Raw genomic sequence first — 17274 nt, forward strand, 5'->3', positions numbered from 1 at the left:
CTTGTCATTGTAGAGCAGGGCCTCACAAGTAAAACTGAGACTCTAATTCTAGAAAAGAAAATCACATTTCTGCCTTCTTAAGTTGTGCTGTATAAACTTCAATCTGCTACAATAGATAGAAACTTTTCCATACTTGGGTTAATGCTATCACCTGTCAAAAAGTCATTTCGCCTACTCTTTAAATTTCCACTAAACACACACACACACACACACACAATCACACAAGCTTTGCTGCCTTTTAGCACTGATATTTGACCTATCAGGACAACAATAGTCTCATAAAAATTGCTAAGAAAACTAAATATGACACAAAGAAATTTAAAATCGCACGAACTTTATAATTCCATGTGTTAGATGACAATACACTATAAAGGTTGAAAGCTCATTAGATGAGTGGTAGTAGAAAGATCTGGTTTTATTTATTCCCAAATCAGGAAGCTTTTAAAAAGAGGCAGATATCAAGGGAAAGTTTTAATTGCCAGTAACCTAAGCGTGGCATACACTCCTCTCTAGCGCTAGTGGTCCTGATGTGGAATAAACATGTTTGGCATCTGCCAGGCAGTCTCAAACACATCAGACTGCACATGGAGCTCCAGTGTCATTGCAGTGAGAATGACTCACTGACAATAGCCCAGCCTGCGTATGTCACTGGGAAAGGAATTCTGGTCACACATCGGGTCTTTGCAGCCACACTCACACACACAGATAACAATCAGCAGCAGGACATCATTTAAAAATACAATGTGCAAAACATGCAATGTGCAATACATTGCTGAAAAAGTTAAATTAGGCATTAATAAGACGAGATGGTTAAGTGGGTGAAGACTGACAATTTGAATGTTTTTTTCCCACTTTATCATCTGTGATGTGGTTGTGTGCAGATTTGGTTTAACAAGTTTGTAAACAAATCAGTCTGCCCTTAGCAACTAAGAGGTTAACCCAACTAAATAAGGAAAGCACAACCACTAAACGGTTTCCTAGTATTTTTTAAAGAAAGACTTAAAGTAGCAGTAGTATCTTCTAGCTACATAGTTATAATTTTTATACTATAATTTTTTTCTGTTATCAATATTTATTCATTTTGGGGTTTTAGCCAAAAATAAATATACCAATATATTTTGTTAACTTTACTTCCCATTTTTTAAATTGAAATATAGTTGACATACAATATTATGCTAGTTTCAGGTATACCTACTTAGTGACTTGATATTTGCATCCATTATGAAATGATCACCACGATAAGTCTAGTAACCTTCTGTCCCCATAGAAAGTTATTACAATGTAACTGACCAAACTCCTTAGGCTGTATACTACATCTTCGTGGCTTGTTTATCTTGTAACTGGAGGTTTGTACCTCTTAATCTCCTTTACCTATTTTGCCCCCCTCCACACCCCTCCCCTCTGGCAATAACCTGTTTGTTTTCTGTATCTATGAATGAGTCTGTTCTCATTTTGTTTTGTTTATTGTTTTGTTCTTTACATATTAATCTTATGTCAAGTGTAAGTACATTATCAAAATGTGGCTTTACTCTTACAGGAATTTCAGAACTGAATGAAATAACTAAGACGAAAGCTAGATCAGACAACTTCATTTTTAGTTTACTTCAACGGCAAGAGTTTTTGCCTGTTGATTCCTACGAATTAGCAATGTTTGGACTAAAACACACTTTAAGGACATGTTTAAGCGTTTTATGTTTTATATTTAAATTCATTTTATTATTCTTAAATAAAAAGTTCTTAGACCTTTTAAAAGGAAATCAGTTGTCCCAACAGGGTTTGTATAAATCTCATAAATGTTAGAGGCTTCTTAAAGGGAAGACATTCATGAACTTTTGTCTGATATTTCCAAGATATAATATCATTGAACAATTAAATAGATTTTCAATGCTTCCAATTAATATGTTTGTAGATCTTTGAGAGGTTCCTATATTTTTAACAATATCTGGAATTGTGAAAATCATCTAGCATCATTCCCTCCATTTTGCAGATGAAGAATCTGAGGTCTGAGAAATTCAGTTGCATTCTTTGGGTCAGAAATGGGTTTAGACTCCACGTCTGTGAAAACCAGTCCAGAGACCTTACACTCTCTTCCATAACTGACTCAGGTACAATTCTTACATCACTCTTCACTATTTGAATTGTAACAGCAGTGACTGAGGACGGGCAAAACGTGCATGCGTTAAGACAACAAATTAAGACAGTTTTGAAACAATATCCAAATCACCACGACTGCCATCTTTCTCCTTAGACTAATATGCAGAACCTAAAGACCTGGAGTCAGAGGTAGAAAGAATGTTTAAAAGCAACCTCAGCTCCAGCACCACTCCAAACTTAGGCCTGAGGAATAGTTGTTCTTATTTCTTTTGTAAAGTATTCAACCTTGGAAATACAGTAAATACCACTCTCTATTCATTGTAGTCTCTTAATTCCCATTGTCTTCTTTGAGCCCGAGGCAAGTGTGTCTCAGTAATCCTTCCATTCAGTAACCTTAATCTGCAATCTCTCCTCATAATACCAGTAATCCTTGGATTTCTCCCAGGGAGGAGGGCAGTGACTTCCCAAGTCAATGTCTTGTCCTTTTCTCAAACACATTATCAAGTTAAAGATAATTCTCTTTACCCACTTAGAGATTGAAGTATACTTACGTCCACTGTCTGTTTATTCATTATACATTTTCTTAAGTATGCTGATTGATTTTTTTTCAGCCATTTGATGAAACTACATTAATTCAAAAAGAACCAGTACACCACAACCTAATCCACATTTTAGAATGCCATAAAGTTTCATTCAGCACTTTTAAACTTTTCTGTGTGGAAACACATACCCCACCACCATACTGCCCTCATCCCAAAAAAGGAGAGAGAGAACACAAAACCTGAATATATGCTGCCTGCAATAGAAAAAAAGAAAGAAAGAAAGAGGGAGAGACAGAGAGAGGGAGGAAGGGAGGGAGAGAGGGAGGAAGGAAGAAAGAAAAGCTTTAGTGAGAAAAGGTTATAATAGTGAATAAAAGAATGGGAAAACGTGGGAGATAATAGACAAAAGTGGCCATTTTTTTTTCTAAGAAATTGATGAAAGAGGGTATTAAGAATATGGGAGAAGTATAAGGAAAGGTGAGAGAGAAGTATAAGGAAAGGTGAGAGAGAAGTATAAGGAAAGGTGAGAGAGAAGTATAAGGAAAGGTGAGAGAGAAGTATAAGGAAAGGTGAGAGAGAAGTATAAGGAAAGGTGAGAGAGAAGTATAAGGAAAGGTGAGAGAGAGGGTGAGCAGATTCCATAATGCTGACTGTCTAACCTAAGTTAATAATCTTTACTTGGGTCTACCCTGACTGCTAAGCCTAAGGCAATAATTATAGTGAGAAAATTAGCAATTTCATGTAAGATATAGAAGAAAGTAAATAATGAAGTTCCTGAAGAGAAAGAAAGAAAGGAAAGGGGAAAGGAGAGAGGGAGGAATGGAGAATGGGAAGAGGGGAGGGAGGGAGAATGGGAAGTGGGGAGGAAGGGAGAAAGGAAGAGGTGGAAAGAAAAAAGCATTAAAGTCAAATAACTAGGAATCAAGGATGTTTAGTTCTTATTTTAACCCCTCAACTTATTTGCTAAGGGATCTTAGGCAAGTCACATGACAACTGAAGCCTCATCAATAAGATGGAAAATTAGATAGTTCTTTTTCAAAGCAGGTTTGAGGTGTTTTAATTAGTAAGAAAAAGTGCCAGTGCCAACCTGAAGTGCTCCATACATTAAAATATATGAAAGCCTATTGGAATGATAAGAAAGAGGAAAATAATACTGATGTATATACAAATGCCACAAGGGAAAATAAATACTCTTTCAAAGTTGAACAGGTAGAAAATGAGAACTAACAATTCTGATGAATTAAAGGGTCTGCTTGAAAAATCAGATGTGGTGCTTTTACTCTGGCCAAACATTCTGAAAACAGATCCTGAGTCTGGTAATAGCGCTATCACTCAAAGTACCCAGGGGGGAAATGGAGATACAACTTAACGGAGCTGAAGTGAAAACTAATCCTTGTAAGCCAACAGTCGCTTGGCCAGACTCAAAAAGCAGAACTTTACTTCTTAGAAGGTTGCTGGTGACCAAATGAGAACCCCAAGTTATCAGAGTATTCCTCAGTCGGGAAAGGAGCAAGAATTCAAGAATGAAAACGTGTGATGTATTTAATGACCACTGAAACACTAATGTTTTCTATGACAAACTAGGGTTTCTAGAGATGGGGAGGAGGTGCAGTAAACACAGATTCATGCTTTCAAGCTTGTTTCCTGGGCTTTCTAGATGACAGAGAAACTGCTATGTCCTCATATTAACAAGTGTTATTGAGCACCTACTAGTAACCAGACTCTTCGCTGAGCACTGCAAAACCAGCAATGAATAAAATGGTATCCACGCTTACGTTTTTGTGGTATGGGATACAGTGATTAATATATTGTGATAAGGGTTACAAGGGGCATATAAACAAAACACCTAAAGAAAAACAATGTAGTCTTGCTTGGAAAGTAAGGGTTGGGTTTTCCTACATTGTAAGAAGTATACAAGTGAAAATTATAAAATATAACTACTAACACAGCCAGGGCCCCTTTTATCACTTCAGAAGAAGTCGGGAGAGATGTTTCTGAATCACCTAGTCCCTTGTCTATCAATAAGGGCACTACTAGCATTTCACGTGGGACAATTTTTCATTGTCCTGTCAAGAGCACTGTGGAACATTTGATATCCATGGTCCCTACTCCCCAAATCCAGCAGCACCCCATCACCCCAGTCACTGTAACAATCAAAAGTTCTCCAGTCCACTTTCAAACACTCCATAGGGAGACAGCATCTGTCTCTATTGAGAACCACTCCCCTTTGCTGCCCTTTTTCTACACTTGTGCTTAAACAACATGAGCACCAATGAACTAAGGTAGTGGAAAGGAAAAAGACTTAGCTTCAGTTTGATAAGAGTTTTAATCCCAGCTCTACCATTTACTAATTAGGCAAGTCAGTGAGCCTCAGTTTCCTTGTCTGTAAATATAGGTGATAAAGCACATTTTAGAGGATGGTTATAAGGATACTGTTAAATAACACAGGTAAAACTGCCTCAAAAAGTATCTAGCTTAAAGTGGATGCCCAGTGAGTTTATCCCAACAGAGTTACAAAAGTAGAAAAAGAAGAAAGAATGTTCCTTAGCAAAGTAATTTGTTTAGAAGTTGACTAATTCTGGAATTCCATGGTAGCTACAACAACGCTAGAGTGACAACAGTGACTGTGCCAGGCAAAGGAAGCACAATTGGAAGCTGCTCCGCCAGCCTTTCTGGACACAACATCCTGCTCCATTGCAAACCATCCGTTTGGCTCTCCAGAAACACTGGCCTGAACTCTTAAGAGATGAGCACTCACCAAAACTCTGTTTTGCAGATTCTGGTCATATAAAGGTGAGAAGTGCTACCAGATACCTTCTACTTGTTTTCAGCTCTGCCATAATAATTTTCTTGTCAACTGCATTATTATGAACTTTCATCAAATCTTTAACCGTGGTCATTTTTAAGTCTTTTGTCATTTACAGACAGTTCTGGGTGTACTCTGATGATTTTGCAAATATGTTCCTATAAAAGGGTTTCATCTTCAAGAAATTCATGGAAAAGACTCTGACAAGTACAGGTTTCTGGTAACTGACTGTACTGCTGAACTGAATGAATAAGCATTTTCAGAACTCTAATGAAAAACTGATGAACTCATAAAAGTGCTAACAAAAGATCAAGATGAAAAAAAAATTAATTACATGGGACTGAGTGAACTGATGAGGATGAGTATAATTTGTGTGACTTTCTGTCTGAATTAAAAAAAAAAAAATCCCACAAGGACTCAGAGGCAAAGAATATACAAATCAATTTTCACTGCAAAGTAAAGGAGCTGTTACAGTGAAGGATTACTGGACTGAATGTCAATATTATGACATAGTATGAGTGTGTTTCATGTTTGGTAATTGCAATCATTGTTGCTTTTGTTGTGGTCATCCATGTACAATGCTTGGTGTCAGTCTATTTATCTCTTGTAAAAATAAAATACAGTGTGTGTGTGTGAAAAAAAAAAAAATTATTTTACGGTTTGTAAAGCACAGCCACACCCAGTCTCTTATTTAATTCTCACAGCACATGTCAGTGTAGTTCACAGCATCAATCTATAGGTAATATTATCCTCACGTTACAGATGAGGAAACCAATAAAAATTAACTGAATCAAGCATTATGATAATAATTGTAGCAGTAGCTAACATTACGTATTTTTAATGTTAATCACTATATTTATTAAACAATATATTAATAATGCAAATATATTAATACTTACATTCAAAATTAATAGTCACTATTATTATCTATTATCAATCTCATTTAATGGTGATTCACTATGTATCAATCCTTCTACTAGGTGACTTAAACTTTTAATCTTTAAAAAAACTTTGCAATAAATCCTGTTATTATCCCTATTTTACTAGGGAGAAAACAAGCTTAGATAGCTTAAATAACTTACCCCAAATATTACAGCTAATAAGTTGTGGAGACAAAACTTCAACTCATATCTGTTTAGTTTCAAACACATTAAACTATATTGCCTCTCCTAATATACTTCCAAGTGATGCTGAGATACAGTGGCCAGCAGAATCTTTCATTACAGGGGCTTTCATGGAAAATAAAGTACTTTTGGAAAGAATTATGTAATTAAATAGATCACATAAACCTCCCCTACATTTAATTAAGGAACTAAAGGTAAAAATGCGTTTGTAATATTTTCTATCGATTCTACACTTGGGTGGATAGGCTGGGCATTGAAGGAGACCATGTTGCTTTGCCTGATGAGTCCGTGTTGGTCAGGATACCATGGGCTGGCTGGCCAGGCTCTGGTCATGAACCAGGCTAACTGAGAGGCCCACGGGGCAACACCAGGAGTGGCAGCAAACAATATTTCAGTAGAGTACAAACTAAATGAATAAATCACTAGGTACAATTTAATGTTACCTCTCTAAATTTTATCATACAAAGCATCATACAATCTCAGGATTTTTTTTTTAAAATGCCTCCTTAATCTTCCCTTTACAGCTGGCAAAGAGAAAAATTCTGGTTATGTTTTTAACTCGCTGCATTTGTAGCGTCCTCACCACACTCCCCCCACCGCCCCCGCCCCCCCTCCCACCCCGACTCTCTGGATGGTTCCACTTCTTTTTAAATCCCCACCTCCAAAGCTTCCTTCACAGTTGTGACTATGGGGAAACGCTGAGGATACAAGGTAACTGTAGGGATGGAGCATTTCGGTAGCACCATGTCTTACTACAGTAGACTACTCATTATCATTTCCTTAATCAGCGGAGGAACAGCCAGCACAGACACTAGATGTTGTTTACTGTTTGTTGAAATGCAATGCTTTTCCTTAGAAATTTAATGTTGTCCCTAGGAATATAAACTCTTTCTATTTGCCTAGCATATATGCAATAATGCAAATATAGCTTTCAAGAATTAATTCCAAGATGGTATTCTTTAAAAGCAACAGCTGAATAGTAAAATGCCCAAAATTCTTAAGGAGTTAAAGTGATATAATATTATGAGCATATTTATTATTTTGGCACAGGTAACAGCTAAAAAAAATTCAATGAAATTTAATAAAAGGCCTCTCATAAAAAAGAAAAAGAAGAGAAAGAATAAATGCTGCCAAATAACCCAGAAAAATAGGTCTGAAACCCTGCCATTTTTTGTTATATGCTTACTCATACTTTGCTCCCTGACCTCCTTTCTCTTGAACCTTAAATCCCCTTTTGTGTATTCTAAATTCTGTCTGCTCTTCTAGGCCCAATTCAGTCCTCACCTCTTCAGGGAGGTCTTCTTTTCCCCATCTGCTGGTCCACATAAATCTTTTCTTCACCTGCGTGCCTGTAATTGAAAATATGGTTATTATCATACAGTTTAACACTTAAAAATCCTTTAAGTATGCTCTAGGTGATTAGCATCTGATAATTTTAACCTGTAAACAAAATATAAGCATCTTGAAGTTATGGCTAATAGTTATTAATAACATAGACAATCATAATAAAGCCAGCAGTTACTGTTTACAGAGAACTTATTAAGTGCCAGGCACATATAAAATGTCATTTAGTTATCACAACAATCCTGTAAGGTAAATACTATTATCTCCTCATTAAATACGTGAGGAAACCAAATTATAGTTAGAAGACCATTTTGCTAGAAGAAAACAGAGCTGGAATTTAAATCCACTGCCTAATCCTGCCACTTTCTTTCCCTCCAGAGCAAGTAGGCCATATTACACAAAATATGTCTCGTGATTAGGATACTAAGTGTCTTTACTAGAGCTTGACAACTTCTACCGGGAAAGGTAGAAAATTCCCAAAATGCTGGATTAAGGATGAGGTTGAATTCATAAGAACAATAAGCAACTGTTATAATTCCTTCCTTATTTTGGAAAAACTCTAAAAGTCCAAATTACCCCAAAGGTCACAATGAACAAATGCATACTTGCCATTATGTGTATCTAAACTTAGTCATTGGTACATAAGAAAGCAACCACTGGTCATTTTGGTGAAGGTTAGGTTCCCCCAGAGGTAAAAAATTGAAGGAAAAAACCGTTAGTAACTTATAGTTAGCATAGTTAGAAGAGGATCTTAATTTTTTTTTTTTTAAAGGACCACACTTAGCTAAAAGAAGGAAATAGAGAGCTAGAGATACCCAACTATACAAAACACAAAACGGAAACGAAAAGAGAATAATAAACAAATACAGAAGGCCAAGTGAGAAGGCTGTAATCTAACCTGAAAAGGACTAAAGGTGCTACTGGCCCTGAAAGCCTTTCCTTACCCTCACCGGCAACCTTCCCTTTACTCCTGGGTAGCCCCTTCTTCTGGGAACAAAATGCCTGGCGGCTGGAGAAGCAGTGCTGCCAGGTCTATGACAAGGATAAACTGCCTGTTCTCCACTGGGTGCCTGGTGCTAAGTGGAATGTTGGCTGTAAATATCCTGAAGCCCCCTCTCCCTTTTCCTCTCTTAAAGCTTCTCCCAAACTGCTAGCCCAGCCTTCTCCTCTCTTTTCCAATGTGGCTCCTGTACATTACCTTCTACTTCTATCCTGCACTCTCTTCCTTTGCCCACTGCCCTCCTCTGTCCTGTGGAGTTAGGGGAGGTGAGGGACAGACTGAGGAGACTTGAAATCCCAGCACTCATGGATTCAACTTCCAAAATGCTAATTCACACTTAAATGTTAGTGCAGTGTTTAGGTAGTGTTCTGTTGATTCACACCAGAAGGTAATTTCTTTTGAACTTTACAAGCCTGTTTCTTCTCATTTCTCCTTTCTAGAGGACTTTAGTAGTGGTATTTATTTGATCTTCTCCTACTATCTTTAAATTACTTCTGTTTTCTTCCTAAAGCCAGGACCATAAAGATACAATACTTTTGTTGGCAGTCTTTAAACATTATCATGGAGATCTGTATTTTTTTTGACATGGAAAGATGATCACTTTAAAGTGAAAAATTATTTTAAAGCATACTCACATAAAATAGTCACATATCAAAGAATATAATTATATAAAAACCAGAAGATCTGCTTTAAAGTGTTGAAAGTCTCTGGCTGGTGGGAAATTGGCAATTTTTCCTCCCATTTTCCACATTTTCTTGAAAAATAATTTTAAAGAAATATACATGCATAGCTTGATTGACCAAAAAGAAACAATCAAACAAAAAGAATGAAAAAAATTATAATCCTTTACTACCTTCCTGACAAGGAAAAGTGTCTAAAAATTGGGTGGACAAGCGGGAAGCAGAGTGTAAGAATGTAGACATCCATCGGACAGTGAGACAGGGAGCTGGTGACAACACTCAAGTAAAAACTGGGGATGTTGTCATTGTCTGGAAAGCTTTGGGGAGAAGCAAATTACTGTGTATTATAGAGAAAAGCCTTTCGTCATAACAGCCACTTCAGCCATACAAACTGCTTCCTTGCAGCCTCATTAATGTTGGTTCTAAATAACTCACATAATCCAAAAAGGGGGAAAGGAAAAGTTGGGGCTGTAACCAAGACAGGGCTGAGATGTCTCTTCGCAAGGAGCACGGAGGTTCTTAGTGAGAAACGAATTGACTAAGAACCTCCAATTTGGATGTTAGTCCCGTGTGAGTGATAATAACCCCATCAAATCCCCAAGAGGAAACAGCTATAGAAATAAAAGGAAAACACCACAACAATGTTTAAAGCTGAAGAACACAAAACACTGGGCTGAGCCTTACAAAACGGAACAATGGTCCAAGTAAACCCTAAACAGTGGGAGCGCCAGACTGTGAAATGGAGAAACAATGTGTGCTGGAGTGGGACTGAAGACTCAAAAGCATCTATTAATTCAAACAAGATCAAAACAGAAATCAATCTATTCATGGGATTTCCAAAAGATCATTAAAAACTAATTACTTTCTGTCTACCTCAATCGCTTTGTTGCTTGGCTAGTAGATTGTTCTTCCACACTCTCCATCTAGATGGCTGTGGAATAAAACGGGGTGTTCCAACTCAGATCACAGGGAGTCAAGGGGCCCCATCCTAAAGCCCAGAAACAAATTTGAGGTATTTCTAAGCATTATCACAGACTCTCCACATATCAGCACAAAGCTTATGTATGCAACCAAGTGACACCTAATCATGTAAAGTGATGTCATGTGTTATTCCAATTTCCAGAAAAAAAAAAAAAAAAAGGATTATGAGGAACATGCTGAAATTTCTCAAACTTTTATACATAACCTAATTTTGAAAACAAAAGTCAAACCCTTCTTTTCTATGGCTCTGGTCAGTGACTTGGCTTGTTGGTAAATCAGTTTTATTGTTCAAAAGAGGCTACATGACAATAACAGAGACAATTCTTATTTCTTCTCCAAATCTGATGCAATTATCAAAAAATAAAACAAAAGAAAATCTTATTCCACTCAAGCAAATTTATTCTGTCAAGTGACATTATCCAGACAATTAGTATCCTAAAAAAATAATAAAATAAAAAACTTCTAACAATATTCATTTTAATTTCACCTTGCTAAATAATTCTATATCCTTTCAACCTAAAAATTTCCACTTATTTTCCTTCAAAATAAAACTGATTTTTTTCTTGCCCACATACACACACACACACACACTGTTTTTCCCTAGGAGAAGATTCAATGTGCTCTTAGTTGTTTCTTGGGAAGCTAAGGGGATTTCAGTGACCCACAATTATATTTGTAAAAGAATAAATGTCAATAGTCAGAAAAAAATCATTTTTTAGAATTCTGTTTGCACATGAACTTAGAAAATGACCAAGGATAAATGTGATGGAATATGATCTTGGATACTAAGAACCCCTCTTTCCTGAATGTTTATCTATTGTGTGTTTTTGTGGTAAAATACAATATATACAATATCAGTGCCTGAATTAATACCTACTTAAAAGAGAATAGCTTCTATTTCCTTAGTACTCTATAATTTTCAAAGTTTACTGCATATTAGTTTCTCATTTGATAGCCACACAATTTCTCCAAGACAGATCTTTCATATGGGAGCATACTTCTTCCCATTCTACAGTTAAGAAAACTGGAGCTTGGAACATTTATAGGAACTACCAAGGTGATATCATTTGTGAGAAATAGAGCCTGGAACAGAACAGTCTCCTGTTAATGTAGCTACTGAGAAAAAGAGGAATTAATAGATACTGAGAGTCTTCTATGTGTTAGACACCTTACTGGTGCTTTAAAAAGGATTTTCATTTTATCTTTATAATAACTCTATGAGATGGATTATTATTATTCTTATGAATGTGTATACCAAAATTCAGAAATTTTGAGTGACTTCATCAAATTTACCCAGCTGAAAATATGGCAGAGCTAGAATTCCAGTGTGGATTTCTGACTATACAATCCATGTTCTTTCCATTATTTTTTTTTTTTCAAATTTTTTTTTAAATTAATTAATTTATTTATTTTTTATTTTATGGCTGTGTTGGGTCTTCGTTTCTGTGCGAGGGCTTTCTCTAGTTGTGGCAAGCGGAGGGCCACTCTTCATCACGATGCGCGGGCCTCTCACTATCGCGGCCTCTCTTGTTGAGGAGCACAGGCTCCAGATGCGCAGGCTCAGTAATTGTGGCTCACGGGCCCAGTTGCTCCGCGGCATGTGGGATCTTCCCAGACCAGGGCTCGAACCCGTGTCCCCTGCATTGGCAGGCAGATTCTCAACCACTGCGCCACCAGGGAAGCCCCCATTATTTTTTGATGCCAATTCTACCTACAAATTGGAAGTTACAGTCTTTGTTGCACAAAATTCAAATTTAATTGCTTAGAAAACTCCACTCATTTTAACACTATCTATCACATATTATTCTTTTCCAGGGGTGAAGAGTTAGGTGAGATATACAAATCTGCTGGTCACAAAAAGGTCAGAGATCCCCACCGATAAAATTTAGATTTATTACTAGGTGATACAGTTTAACTTTCTTGAGGAGAATAATGCAAGGAAGTATAAAAAGGACACAAACTTCTGATCTCCTAATCTTGTATCTTTGATCTGAAGTTTTAGTCAGTAAGACAAATGGTCCTGCTAGGAGAAATTGGAAGCTCTTTCCCTGGTAGGGTTTAACAGAGAAAGGAATACTCAAATTGACAAGAAAATCGAGACAGAAAGAGTCTTGGAAAAATGAAGTCTAAGGCAATGCTACCAGAAAGAAAAAGTTACTTAACTAGACTGGATTTCACTTACGCTCAATATAAAAGACGCTTATCTTGTTAAGAACTTAAAGATAAAGGGCAAAACCAATCAAGTGTTGCTAAACAGAGGGTGTTGAGCTGATACTGAATATAACCTCCTTTTCCAAAAGAATGATTTTAGTTAGTTAACTGTGTGTCCCAAACTTAGCAGAACACCTAGTTTAGCTTCTTGACTTCATCTCCTGAACTTTTCTTCTCACATCACCTTCACTGTTCTGCCAGGCTTAGGGTAGAGAAGTTTCTCTCCATGCCAAATGCATTTTAACTTTTGCAGCAGCAGAAAACCTATAGATTTATGGCTGAACAATATCTTCAGACCTGCTACTTCCATACAATCACTAGTAAGTCAGCAAAATCATCCTCACTGATCTAAGATGTGTGTAAAAACACAAATACTTTTGACTATTTAACTTACTTATTGAATTGATTAGAACTATAATTAACTAGGTATAATCACTTTTTGTTTGTTTTGCTTTTAATTAATCTGGCCAGTCTACTTGTTTGATAACTCAAATTAGACAAAGTAGTTAACTTTACACTGTTAATTAAGATGATGAAACAACAGCCCAAAGCCCCAGATTCAATTCTAATTGCTTATACATAGAGGAAAACTCTCTTAGGCAAATAACAGTTTTCACTAAGTACATTTTCTCTAAAGCAGAGGGATATATTAATAAAAACCTATCCCTGTAACTTAACACACACAAACTTTGGATGGAGGCTAGTAGAGTCATTATATACTTTAACATAGCTACCCCTATGAGATAGCAAGGTATTATTTTCAATTTTATTGGTGAGGAAGTACAGAGTTTAAGAAAATTAGAAGCATTTTGGAAATCTCTGGTTCTTGACTCTGGAGTTAGGGGTGGCATTATTTAAATGCATTGCCACCTGGTTTAAAAAAAAAAAAAAGCAAAATGTCCTACAGTTATTTGATGGCAAAATAACTTACTTCATTGTAAACAGAACAAAAACTGGTTGTTTTGTTGCTAAAAAAGTTAAATTTAACTCAGCAAGAAAAGCAATTTACCTACTTCTAGCTTGTGATGTGGGAAAGAAATAATGCATCTTTCATTTTCAGGTGGCAAATTTTGCATGCTTAGATGAACACTTAGCTGAAATGGACAATTTTCCAGAAAAGATATGTGGATCACCAAACCTGACTCAAACAAAAGTGTTAAAAAATTTCACAAATCAATAACCACTGAAGAAATTAAACTAATAGCCAAAATATTGTAGTTCAAAAGGCACCCAACCTAAGTTTTTACTTGGAATTTTATCACACCCTTAAGAAACAGATATTTCTTATGTTATATAAACTTTTCAGAGCAAAGAAAGAGATGACAAGTCATCTGATCCATTTTACTGAGCAAATATAGCACTGATACCAAAACAAGACAAAACGTGAGAAAAGAAATTATGGTCCAATAACACTTATAAATGAAGATATATACACCTTGAATAAAATACTAGCAAACAAGATTCAGAGATGTATTTTTACAAATTAAATATTTTTATTTATATCAATCGATACTCACTGGTATAAGTATCATATACTTGTAACAATATAGAAACATAACACACATTTTTATACTTTACTATGAAATAAAATCTTATTAATTTTTACTGACTTCTCAACTGAAATAGATTTTTACTCATATGTTCACTCAAACATGAGAAGAAAAGCAGAGTGTTGACAACTCAACTCACTCCAGAAATGTTGATCAAAGAATTCTGAGGCATGTGAATTGAATTGTAGAACATTTTTTTGTTGTTGAGAGTCATTCATTTTCACTGGATATTGAGGCTCAATGGACAAAATTTGTTTCAAAGTTGCTCAATTCCTCCCTGAAATGATGAGACTTTAACATCAAGTCATTACTGATCTGAATGGCTTTATCACCCTCATAACTATTCAGTGACACTGCCCAATTTAAGGCATATACTGACTTTCTTGAAATCTCTTCAGGAATATCATCAGGACTTGAACTTCCTGGGAAATACTAGACAGATGGGCAATCCTACTACATGTTTATTAAGTGTCATAGAGTCATCCCTCTACCTAGTAGGAAAAATCTGAGGATTCTCAAGTTGCAGAAGATATAGACAACAGTAGCTCCCCATCTCCCTGAAACACAGCAGAAGGAGCACTGAGAGACAGAGCAGGCAGAAAACTCTATGGAAATGCAGGTGGGAAAAGAAAAGGCAGCCTGAAGGTCCAAGTTTATAGCTCTGCATCAACTTCAGAAGGAGTGTAGAACTCACTCTTTGTATATTCTCCTTATTTTTTTTTTTAAGTTTGAGTAAATGTTTATTGAACTCAATCTGTCCTGTCACCTAATTATGGAGCAGCAAAAGGAATTCTGTTTAAATGAGAGCTCCAGTGAGTTATATTTGAACCAATGAATAATAGAATCTTATTATTCTAAGGGCTAAGAGGACCCCTAAAAGTCACCTTGTCCAATATCTCCAACAATGCCAAACTTCTTCTATTGATACAGTGCCCTTGTGTCAGCTGGTTATCCAGACTCTATTAAACACTTAGTGATGGGAAGCTTATTACCTCTGGAATTAGCTTGTTTCATCACCAATAACCTCAGAGGTTAAAAATTCTACAGTTTAGCAAAAATTTATCCTCCCTTAGCTTCCAACCAGAACAAGTCTGTTAATCCCTCTTTCAAATATTTCAAGACAGTTCATGTTCCCCAAGTCTTCTCTTTTTCAGGAAAAACATCTCCAGTCTTCCAAATGTGACTCACATGATGTGGCTTTGACTTCTTTCTCCATACTCCAGGGGTAGCCTGACCACTGCAGAGTCAAGCAGGTCTATCATCCCCCTTGTCTTTCAGTCTACATTATAGTTACATTAGTTCACACAGCTCAGGATACAGTCATTATATGAGTGGCTTTAGCACAGTGTAGACTAAACCCCCTTAATCTTTTTTATACTAGCTGCTGCTAAGCCAGACCCCTCCACCCACTACCCTGAGGTCATGCAATTAGAATTTTTTAGACTCAAGTGGAGAGTTGGTTTATTCTGCTAAATTTCATCTTGTTAGGTTTGACCATTGCTCCAGCCCTGTCAAGACCTGAATCCAGGTTCTGCCATCCATTGTGATCACTACCTTTCCCTGTTTTGTGTCACCTGCAAACATGGTGAACAAGCAAGTCAGTGACAAATGTCAAATGAAAAGAACTTTGTGACAAGCCATCAGAGACCTCTTCCCAAATTCATTCCATGCCTGCCCCTGCACTTTACCAGTACCCAGCTTGTGTTTGTGTGCTATTATTCCTGCTTTCACTGTGTGAAGTCAGGCCAGAGTTCTACCTGGGGCCTTAACTTACTTCCCAACTGGAAGGCCTTGTCTTCATCAGCTCATCCCATAGTCAGCGCCAAACGGCCTGAGTGGAGAGGCCTTTCTTGAGGGCAGTTTCCTCAATCCTCTCCAAGTAATATATATTGAGCAGAGGTAAGATGCTTTGAAGTATTGGGCCTGGGAGGGCCCCCACCCCGCTTTCCAGAACCCCCATATGGGCGCTCACCGCCCGCCCACACAGCTCGAACAAGGCGGGGGGAGCGCTGGGGAGCGCTGGGGCCCGAGGCCGAGCTCTTCGCTGGCGCCGTCTCCCGGGACGTGGTCTCCATGGTCGTTGCCGCCGCTACCGCACAGAACCAGCAACTCCGGGCGCACCAGGCCTCGGGCGCTGGCATCTTGGGCTCTCCTTATTTTTTGAACTTGCTTTTATCCTTTACACTAAAGAAGATATTTTGAGCAATACGTATTAAGACATTTAACTGGGAAATAAAGATTTAATAGATGATCAAATTTAGCAGCTTGGCCAAAGCATATTTGTACTTAGAAGAACTAAAAAAGGGCAAGAAAATAACATGCTTCTTCCAAGTGAAGTTTGGTGGCTCTCAAAAATATTGTACATTCTCATTTTTCATCCAAACTTAATTATTTTGTGGGTTCCATTTCTGTTTCCAGCAAAACACAACTTCCTAGTACTGCAGAAGAAAAGACTTATAAAATGAGTCTTGTGGAGCTCAAATAGCTCTTAAAAACAATATCTTGATGACTTAAGTGTAAATGAGCCAAAACATATGGATTAAATGTCCCTTTAAATACACGTGGCTTTAAAAATTAAGGGAAAAAAGGTTTTGGCAAAATGTGTTTCAGATTTGGTTGAGAGAAAACATTTGAAAGAAATAGTTTGAGGGACTAGACTAACCCAAAACATACCTGAGCTCTTCTAACCTCCTATAGTACAACCAACTCTAAAACATATGGATTTTATACTACAATTCCCCTACCACACCCACCCTGAGTTCTGAGTTCTTAGCTTTTCTTCCTATGTTGGAAATCATTAAAAACAGTCATGGTATCATTAGAGTGTTGAAGAGACGATAACCTACTACTGTGATCAGTTACAGTCATATAGAGTGAATGGCTTATTGGTCATCACTCTACAAAAATAACAATAGTTGTTTTTGTTTCAAACTCCTAATATA

This window comes from Balaenoptera ricei, chromosome 12 (assembly GCF_028023285.1).
Source record: "Balaenoptera ricei isolate mBalRic1 chromosome 12, mBalRic1.hap2, whole genome shotgun sequence".
Taxonomy (NCBI): Eukaryota; Metazoa; Chordata; class Mammalia; order Artiodactyla; family Balaenopteridae; genus Balaenoptera; species Balaenoptera ricei.